The sequence below is a fragment of the Leptinotarsa decemlineata genome, unplaced genomic scaffold, assembly GCF_025532065.1.
Source record: "Leptinotarsa decemlineata unplaced genomic scaffold, Ldec_3_MD MMD2_tig00078422_RagTag_RagTag, whole genome shotgun sequence".
NCBI lineage: Eukaryota > Metazoa > Arthropoda > Insecta > Coleoptera > Chrysomelidae > Leptinotarsa > Leptinotarsa decemlineata.
The window spans coordinates 10645353-10656532 of NW_027412747.1; positions in this window are offsets into that span (position 1 = coordinate 10645353).

An 11180-nucleotide genomic window follows, 5' to 3' on the forward strand; every position below is an offset into this window, starting at 1 on the left:
GAATCTAATTTTCTATAATATTACCTTATTGCTCGAGCTCGACAAAATAAAAATATTGGCGGTCACACAGGGTGTTCGATTTTTTCTGGGCGGATCCCAACTGTGTCTTTTTAAATGGCAACCTATATTTTTTATCGCTTTTTCGGTTTCTTCATAGAAAATAAAATAAACTTTATGTATATCTGCACTTCGAAAATATTGACGGTTTTCGAGATATCTAGCATGACAGGTTTTTTTTTCCAATATTCGTCACTCAGAATATTTGAAATTATAAAGTGGTGCCAAGTCCAGTTGAAATTTTTTTTTGGTCGAATATTCTACATTGGTAACTCTCTCAAACGATATATCTGAAATCGACCTGTGATATACAGGGTATGAAAAACCGCTTGCCAAATATTGTAAATGAAAATTTGCAAAATCTTCCTTATATTAAATGGAACACCCTGTATATTATTGATCCATAAGAAGCGCCAACGAAACCTCTACAAATTTCATTAAGTATTCCCTATGGCTAAGTTCAATAGTTTTTCTTAAATGAGCATTTCTTTCGAAAAATGGTCATTTTTTCAAAGCGAAATCCATTTGACGACTGATAAGAATATACAAAAAATACCCTTTCCTTAAAATATCGCCCATTCCTAAAATTACCTGTTGCTAGATAAACAAGTTGCGAATTACACCACAAAATGGACGTTCTTGAATAGTTACAATAATTTCAAAAATCTCGGAATTTGTGCCATATTCTTTCGGTCTAAACAACCTTTCAGCGAATGAAATATTTATTGGAAATCAAGTAGTCTGGCAAATGACAGAACAAAATATTTGGCTGCAAATGAATATTGAAATTTTTAGTCAATCGTGAAGTTGAACTGTCGGTATAATTTCATCAGAATGTTGTTATCAAAAAGTGATTTGATTGATATGATTTTCATATTAGGTGAATCAGACAGGAATTGTTTATTGGCAAGTAGAATTTATTCTCAACGGTATCCAGATAGAAGGCATCCAGATGAAAGATCTTTCCGAAAGGTCTTGGGACGATTCGTTGAAACTGGATCTATTAATTATTCCAAACATGAGCGCATCAAGCCAGCTACTAATGAAGATAATGAATTGCAAGTTCTTCTTGCTGTTGAAGAAGATCCTAGTAGGAGTCAACGACAAATTGGGGAAATAGTGGATATAAGTGAGAGATCAGTGCAACGAGTATTGAAGAAACATCGCTTGCATCCATACCACGTTCAGTTACATCAAGAACTACTGTATGCTGATTTCGAGAAAAGAGTGAGATTTTGCAATTGGGCCATGAACAAAATTCGTCGAAACGAACATTTTTTCAATAATATTTTATGGTCGGATGAATCGACATTCCATAAAAATGGATTTGTAAATCGACATAATTACCATTATTATGCGACAGAAAATCCTCACTTATTGAGACAGGTGGATTATCAACATAGGTGGTCGATAAATTTCTGGGGAGGCATCATTGGAGAATATGTAATTGGTCCATACTTTTTTGAGGGACATATGAATGGTGCAATGTATCTCAATTTCTTACGAATTGATTTACCAGGTTTGTTAGATGATATTCCTCTTGACCTCCGCAATAAAATGTGGTTACAACATGATGGTGCACCTGCTCACTATTCGGCAGAAGTGAGAGATCATCTAAATGAAGTATTTCCCAATAAATGGATAGGACGGAATGGGCCTGTACGGTGGCCCGCTAGATCACCAGATTTGACGAAACTAGATTTTTTCTTATGGGGATACATAAAAAATATGGTTTACGTTGAGCCACCAACTTCTCCCGAAAATATGCGACTTAGAATAACGAATGCTTTTCGCAGCATTACACCAGCTGTCTTGCGCAGGGTAGAACAGTCTTTCAAACATAGACTTCAGCTCTGCATTCAAGAAAATGGAAGACATGTTGAACATATTTTATAAAAGTTTCATTATCAACCTTAATTAAACTCTCCCTTTTGTAGTTTTGTTATTTGCCAGTTGACAAATTTGAATATCTAGAACTCAAGCTCTGAATGAATATAATAACATGAAAAAAATAGTTATTTATAATGTTTCTTTCTTTTAACTTGTTTGGTTTGATATTGCACGATTTATGAGTGAAATTCTGCATCCAATGAAAAAATAATGAATAAATTTTCCATTTAGCAAAAAGTGATAGGTACATACATTTATTTCGTTAAAAAATATTTGTTTGGACACCTTCTAATGTACAAAATTGAAACAAGATATCTTTCGTATATTTTTATCAGTCGTCAAATGGATTTCGCTTTGAAAAAATGACCATTTTTCGAAAGAAATGCTCATTTAAGAAAAACTATTGAACTTAGCCATAGGGAATACTTAATGAAATTTGTAGAGGTTTCGTTGGCGCTTCTTATGGATCAATAATATACAGGGTGTTCCATTTAATATAAGGAAGATTTTGCAAATTTTCATTTACAATATTTGGCAAGCGGTTTTTCATACCCTGTATATCACAGGTCGATTTCAGATATATCGTTTGAGAGAGTTACCAATGTAGAATATTCGACCAAAAAAAAATTTCAACTGGACTTGGCACCACTTTATAATTTCAAATATTCTGAGTGACGAATATTGGAAAAAAAAACCTGTCATGCTAGATATCTCGAAAACCGTCAATATTTTCGAAGTGCAGATATACATAAAGTTTATTTTATTTTCTATGAAGAAACCGAAAAAGCGATAAAAAATATAGGTTGCCATTTAAAAAGACACAGTTGGGATCCGCCCAGAAAAAATCGAACACCCTGTGTGACCGCCAATATTTTTATTTTGTCGAGCTCGAGCAATAAGGTAATATTATAGAAAATTAGATTCCTATCTGCTTCCTATATAGAGATATGGAACACCGCGCCACTGTTGCAGGACCCTGTATATTGTATAGTATACATTAAATTGAAATACCTAATTCAGAGGGCGGCAAAATTGTCTTTTGCTTCGGGCAGCCGACACCCACGCTACGCCACTGAAGAGAGGTGCAAAACGGTGCATAGTTCATACTTATTGTTCTGATTAATTTGAAAATGCAATACAGACAAAACGAATCAATAATTCAATAATTGATTATGAGGTTTTATTCAACATGCCTTATGTTCATGGAATAGGCCTTTTCATCATAAGACGAGCGCAAGCGTAGCCGTCATATTGAAATTCAAAACATTCGTATTGTTTTAATCAACAATGGCTGGGCAAGGAATATTATCTCTACAAACAAATGAATTATTGGAAAAAACCATTGATGCTGCTTTACATGTTTATAATTCAGTTGAGGCTCATAATTGTGAACAATTAAAAAGGTGGTTAAAACGTCATAGGCGTCCGCAAAAAGTAAAAATAAATTGAGCTGATTGAGAGGTTAGGCATCAGCATTTGTTAACTATCTAAAAACATATGAAAAAATAGTATTTACAGTTTTATTCTCATCAATAATGTCAATTCATTTGATGTAATTGAAAATATTTTTCAGTTGACAAGAGTTATACTTATGGAACTAATAAATAAATCAAACCATTAATATTTTGTGGCTGTACATATGACATTATTGATTAGACAAATATGTAAATACTGAATTAAATATGTTTAGTAATTTTTATTAGAGGGAAATATTCAATACAACATATTCAATATATATGAATTCTACAGTCAAAAATGCAATAAGGAATAATGTACGTATGTTGAAATTCCTAATAGCTCAAAGGATCAGGGTTTTGTTCAGTTGGGCCACTTTCTAGAATGAAATGTAGTGAGCAAATATAAGTATCCTTGCTAACATCATCAATAGATTTAAAGCATTGGTCACTCCTGCCACATTTTTTCACCTATAATTCACATTTCGCACATCTTGCACATGCTTTAATATGTAATTTGCTTGATGATTTGATTATTTTTTTTGCGATATTCAAGACAAGCCTTTGGAATGATCTGTATCGTGTATCACTTTTATATACTTCATAACAACACCGTTTTGTTGTTCCTTTTCGTACAGATTACATAATTGAAATGGAGTTTAAAAATTTTTTGCCGATTATTTTGACTCAGGTACTACTTTATTTTTTTCTATTTTTTTACAATTAATAAACTTCAATTTACATTTAAATTTTTAAAACATGAGTTGTGGGATCTCTATCATGGTTGTTTACAAAAAACAGTAGGAAAAAGATGGCTGATACTGACGCATGAAAGGCCTATAGAATGAATTGAATGAATATGTTTTATTGAATGATATAACTTCAGAAATGCGCTCCACAACACCTTAATAGTAGCCTGGCATTTTCTTCCCAAATTCAATGATTTATTTCCCATGTTCAGCGCCTTCCAATTTTCTTGCTCATTTTTCACGCAGCCGTTATCATATCAATAAATGATATGTTTTTTGTTGATGTCTGTTCGGCCTTTATTTCGCAGCAAATGTCTTGTGTTGGCGAACCTTATTATGGAAATTTGGCGTGCAGAACTCCCGACACACCTGCCTTCCAGTTTTCATCCACTTGACACAATAATTGCTGATTCCTGAACCTTTTTGTTATAGCGTGTTATGTTTGATAACCGTTAGTAGAATTTCAGTGGAGCTCAACTTGACTTTGGTGCCCTTCAGCCATTCTGTCATCTCATCGTTATTTGGGTCGCTCAAAATGAAGACATACTTTCCATCTGCCTATACCTTATGTAGGACAAATTGTGGGCTATTCCCCAAATTTTTAGGTTAGATCGTAGAATTTCAATTATTCTGGATTATTGATTGCCTGTTACCTTCATCTTTGGAGTTATTTTGTGTTTTGTTATGAATACTTGGAGTATAAATGAAACTCTCAAACATTCTTGCAGTGCTCAGAACTTTTGGAACCCGTTGCATCTGCTTTTTCCTGCCGGTGTGCTTGTTTTTGCACATTTGAAACAGACTTTGCATTCGTATGGGTAATTGCTTAGTGTCCAAAAGGCTAGCACTCACCGCTATCTAATAGTTCCACAGTTCCACTTTTTTGAACACTTCGGTATCGATAATACCCATTCGCAGGGTTTCTTCTAGCAGAGCTTCTGATTTTTTTTCGTCTGGGGAATTAGAGACCGCTCATACGCTATTTAGTTCCGATATTAAGTTGCTCATTGAGACCAGCGTGGAGGTCGCTATCTCATTCTCAAAGACTTCTAATACTCCCTCCTCATCTGTAGAAGTATCTATACTGCTAATATAGATTTTTTCAGATTCCTTCTTTATTCAATATTCCGTTTCCTCCATCTCTTCGGATTTCCCCTTTACTAGTACTTCCTGAAATGATTCACTGAAGACTTACTTCTAAAACCTAACCTAACCCAACGTAGTTCAAACTAAGTGCCCATTAGGTCTTCACTAAATTGAGGAAAATATATCATGGTCTGTCAACCTAGTAGTGGGTTATTCTCCACAAGTGCATTTTCTGTACCTTAATCACCACATACTCGATCAGGTGTGCATTGGAGGGTCAAACTCGAACTCTCATCCACCTGTGGACCTACTCGATTAGAGTTCCATTTATAATTTCACGGCCCACTAATACATGCTATGAGAACAATCAGAGTGTCAACTTCAATAATGTCTACTGCAATTGAAGACGAAATGTTAGATATAAAACCTACAGACCACAGCCAATAAATCCAGAAAATAGCTTTGATATATTTATGTTGTTTGTAATTTCGATGAAGCCTACCAATAAACTCAATAAATCTTATTTTTAGAACCTCATTCGTGTTATTTCCCAATACACGGGTAACTAATGGTCATCTTTCATATAGAGTTCTTGCTTCTTTGTTGATAATGAATGTATCCAGAACAGTATATTTCCTTCATCATGACTTAAATAAAATTATTTATTCATTGAAACAACGCATCTACATAGTATATTCCAATCCTTATTGCTCATGTCTCTACCATATTTATTAGATATCCGTCATCGCATACCCTTATCAAACCGGGGGATAAATTGTAAATGTTATGATGTTTTCATATTTATACATGACTGTAACTCAACTCTGCCAGAATAATATTCAATATAGCTATAACATCAACATTTAAAGCCGTAAAGTAAACAAATCACCCGTCAAAAATGATGTGCTCGATTAGTTTGAGCTTTATCATTTCCTCGTTTGCGTGTTAGCGTTCAATTCCATAATGTTTACGTAGGATAGAACAAAGTACCGTGTTTTTTATTCTCGATATTATTAAAAAATTCTGCAGGATATACAGAGTGGGTAATCAGAAACGTACCACAAAGCGAAATTACAGGAAATAATTTGTTGTCTGTTCAAAAAATTTAAATTTTTCTCAAATTTTTTTTATTTGTTCATCCATTTCTTTCTTGTTCCTTTCAAAGTAGTCCCCCTCAGATATAATAGACCTGTGCCAGAGTTTAACCAATCCTCGAAGCAGTTCAATTATGAACTTTTTGGTATGTCTTTTCACGACGAGCGTTCGTTAGGAATATATGGAGAAAGATTCAAAATAAAAACTTGAATTTTGGTGGTAGTGGGTTTTACAAAATGGCCATCTCAACTAAAATATTTTCTACTTTCCGTCTCTTTCCGTTATACCGGAAGATGAGGGAAACTTCCTTATTTCATTACATTTTTGTATTTCTCAGCAAATTTTAGGCCCACTTTGTATAACAATACCTATACCCAAATTTGATAGTTTTCGAGATATTATTTTTTCCTGAAAAATTTGACAGTTACAGCACCACTCCGAAAAAATCATAACTCATAGACAGTAACAATTGAAAATGTGAAATTTCACAAAATCATACCTTAAGCATCAAGTCATGAAAAGGTCCATCAAATTTTTGAAAATAATTTACAGGGTGGTCGAAATTTCCACCTAAAACATAACATCGAGAAAACTGATGAAACACGATTTTTTCAAATGGAAACCATACACTATTCTATTATTTTTTAATATTACAAAAAAAAAGATATCAAATTCATGAAGAATGTCTCATACCGAAAATACACCCCTGGCAAGATATATCCGATTTTGGGAAATATTTGAAATGTAAATCATTTGAAGCAATACCAAACCAAGAAAGCTTTGAAAACAAATGAACTAATATTAACTCTGTCGTTGGTAAAAGGTAACTCAACATGAAAATGGATGGATTGAAATAAAATCAGAGAGATGAATTATATATTTGTTTATTGATATCGAATACAGTAGTTATATTGTGTTTATATTTTTTAAGGTTAGATTTTTTTTTAATTTTAGTATTCAACTTAATTTATTTAAATTCAAATAATATTATGGTTCATTATAGTTCATTTCAACAGATGTCGTTTTGTTCTAAATAAGAATTTATTCTTTTTTACATACCACTATTTGTAGCTTTCTGTATGGAGTCAGGAATCAAATTATTGAAAGCTCTCAGAACCCTTCGTTTCATGTTTTCTTCATCACTCATGGGATTCGTATAAACATTTTTTTTGATATATCCCCAGATGAAGAAGTCTAGTGGCGTCAGGTCTGGACAGCGAGGAGGAAATTTGAATAGTCCATTATAGCAAAGCCACTGATCTTCAAACATACCAATCAACAACACAGCAACGGTATCAGTACTATGTGCAGGGGATCCAACCATCTGATACCATAACTTGAAATGGTATTGTTCAGAAACATGTCTTATGGATTCACCAACCACATTCCTAATTATATGCGAATATCTATCGCTATTCAAATTCTCTTCATAAAGATATAAACATAAAATTCGGTCTACCTTTATAGCGCAAAAAACATTAAAACTCCATGATTCCTGGAAGTTGCTCTGGCGAACGGGCTTTGGATTTTCTGCTGCTCAAAACTGGCTATTATGGCGGTTGTACATACCATTCTTGGCAAATTTGGCTTCATCTGTCTATATCATGTTCTTCATGAACTCAGGGTCCTCCTGTATCTTGATAAAAAACCATTCGCAGAATTCCACTCGTGCAGGTAAGTCGTGAGGTTTCAGATTTTGAACCTGGTGATATTTAAAGGGACGCCACTTATGTTTGATTAAAATCCGGTTTATTGACGAACATGAAATTCTAAGTGACGTTCTGCGTCTTTCAACGAATTTTCTGGATAGACTGTGACGTAGGCTAAAACTACAATTTCGATGTCCTCATTGTTCACGAGTGGTTTTTTTTTGTTGATGACAGACGAAAATTGACCCGAAATCACGGGAGTTTTTTAAAAGTCTTTTCAGAATATTTTTATTGGGTCTGTGTAGATTTGGAAATCTGTCTGCGAAAACACGACAAGTTATGTTCATTATCTTATTGAATTCACCATAAATGATTATTAAATTCAGGAAATCTTCATCAGAATACCCCAAACGAGACATTTTGCACACAAATACAAAACTACGAAATACACGTCAATTATATCGCATCAAATTTTGACATATTTGTTGTGAATTAATTTGTCTTCAAAGCTTTTTTGGTTTGATATTGCTTCAAATGATTTACATTTCAAATATTTCCCAAAATCGGATATATCTTGCCAGGGGTGTATTTTTAGGTATAAGACATTCTTCATGAATTTGATATCTTATTTCGTAGTATCCAAAAATAATAGAATAGTTCAGGTTTCATTTGAAAACATCGTATTCCATCAGTTTTCTCGATGTTATGTTTTAGGTGGAAATTTCGACCACCCTGTAAATTATTTTCGAAAATTTGATACACCTGTTCACGACTTGATGCTTAAGGTGTGATTTTGTGAAATTTCACATTTTCAATTGTTACTGTCTATGAGTTATGATTTTTTGGTAGTGGTGCTGTAACTGTCAAATTTTTCGGAAAAAAATTAATATCTCGACAACTAACACATTTGAGTATAGGCATTGTTATACAAGGTGGGCGTTATACAAGGGGTTCTATTTGAAATAAGGAAGTTGCCCTCAACTTCCGGTATAACGGAAAGAGACCGAAAGTTGAAAATATTTTAGTTGAGAAGGCTATTTCGTAAGTTTCTATTTTGAATCGTTCTCCATATATTCCTAAAGAACGCTCATTGTGAAAGACCCTGTAAGAACTACTGATGCATTAAGCTACGGTAATTGAAGAAAACAGTGAACAAAAACAAAACCTTGACATTTGATCGAATTTCGATGTCAACCATGATTCGTTACCAGTATGGTCCCTTTTGAGCAAATCTGGATCGCAAAAATTTAGCAATTTCGTAAGGAACTCTGCCACCACACGCTCGTTTCATGTCAAATATTTTCAAAAACATTGCATGGCAAGAGCTAATCGGATATGCCGACATCCTAACCAACTTCTCTAATAGTGATTCGATGATTCTCTATAACAATTTTCTTCACTTTCTCAACATTTTCATCGGTCGTTGATGTGCTGGGATGTTCAGCGCGAGCGTCGTCATTCACATCTTATCGTCCTTCTTCAATAAGTTTGTATCACTGGTAAACGTTTTTCTGACTCAGAGTATAATCACCATATGCCACTGGAAACACCTCGAGTGTTGACTTGTACTGTCACTGTTTTTTTTTAGATAAAGATATGCTACTAGAAGATGCTGTATTGTTTTCGAAAGATTACAAGATTATATTTGCTTGACAGATTTTCATCGAAATATTTCTCTGCCGTTGTGGTCGATTTCTACCCACTTTCTCGCTTATAGGTTAATATGTTTGCATCAGTCTGCCATTATCCTGGCGAATAATCATCGAAAATAATGACTTGTGTATTTTCTACTATCTAGCAACTTCAAAAATTAAGTAATTTGCTTTCCCATATTACTTAGTTCGTTCATTCCAACACATTGCACTGTATGTGGTGGGCGAATTAGTAACAATTTCAACCACCACCCTGCTGCGAAAAACCGGTGAAGAGCAAAGAGCCGCAGTAGTGTGTATATAGGAACCACGAGCAAACGATGCCGTGGGAAAGATGGTCCTTTATCAAAGGTTCGCACCTTTGTCTGCATAATTGTAGAACATGAAAGAAAGAGTATACGAATCATGACTGTGTATAATGAGCCTGGAGGAAGAAGAAATGTGAGAATGCATGGGAGGGAAAAAAGATTCTGGTGGGAGATGAGAATACTAATAATGTAGCGTGGAGTGAAAACAGCACGGATGAAAGGGGAGAGGATATAGAAGAGTGAGTGACGGAGAAAGGATATATGATTGAGAATGATAGCAAAAGTTCCGTTTTTTCTTCAGCAACAGGAGTGAAAGTTGGGTCGACCTGACCATAAGTGGGGACCCGCAGGTGGATGACTGGAAGGTATGCATGGAGGAAACCTTGAGAGGCCACAGAATGATTGAGTTCTACTTGATGGAGTTTCCGAAGATGAGGATAGCTAAGGTGATGAATATAAGAGGAACTAACTGGCCAGGGATCGGAAGTATGATGTTTTTTTTACTGCCCAGGAAGTTCAGATTCGGATGAAAGGTAAGTAACTCTGCTTCAAGGAAACATGAAGGAAGCCTGCATGAGATGAAATGTGTCGTTTTTGACTTATGGAGTTTTATTTTCATAAAAGTATAATTCTAGTCTTGACAAATATTTGATCTGTATTGTTTGGAAGGTAAATACCAAAAAAAAGTTTTTCGAATTTCCCGAGATGAACTTGAACTGGTAGATCATTTTACATAGTTATAGGAAGTAACAGTACCATAATATTAATGGTTTGGAAAAACTCACTAGCCTGTATATCGCCTAATAATGTATTATAATGTTCAGTAGATCTATAATGATTAAATATGAAAAACAATGTTGATTGTTCTCCAAGTCAGGTCTTGAATTCATCAACAGTTTTTATGAAAATAATATTCGTGCATTTACCCAACATTCAGATTTTTCATTTTCAAATTTTCATGTGTGAAAAGATGATTGACGTAGATAGAGAATGGTGGAACAGAGAACTCGAGAACATGAGAAGATATGTAAGAAGGAAAAGATAAGAAGCTCAAGGTACAAGAGAAGAAGACGTAAGAATGAGAAGAAAGAATGAATACAGAATAGTGAGCAATAGGGTGAAAGAATAATAGGGGATTCTAGAATCATCTGGCTAAGGGAGAGGGTAGAGCTGATCTTGGATGTAAATCCATGGGACCGCGTCTATCGACGATGATAGAGCTGGAGAAGTGCCTTCCAAC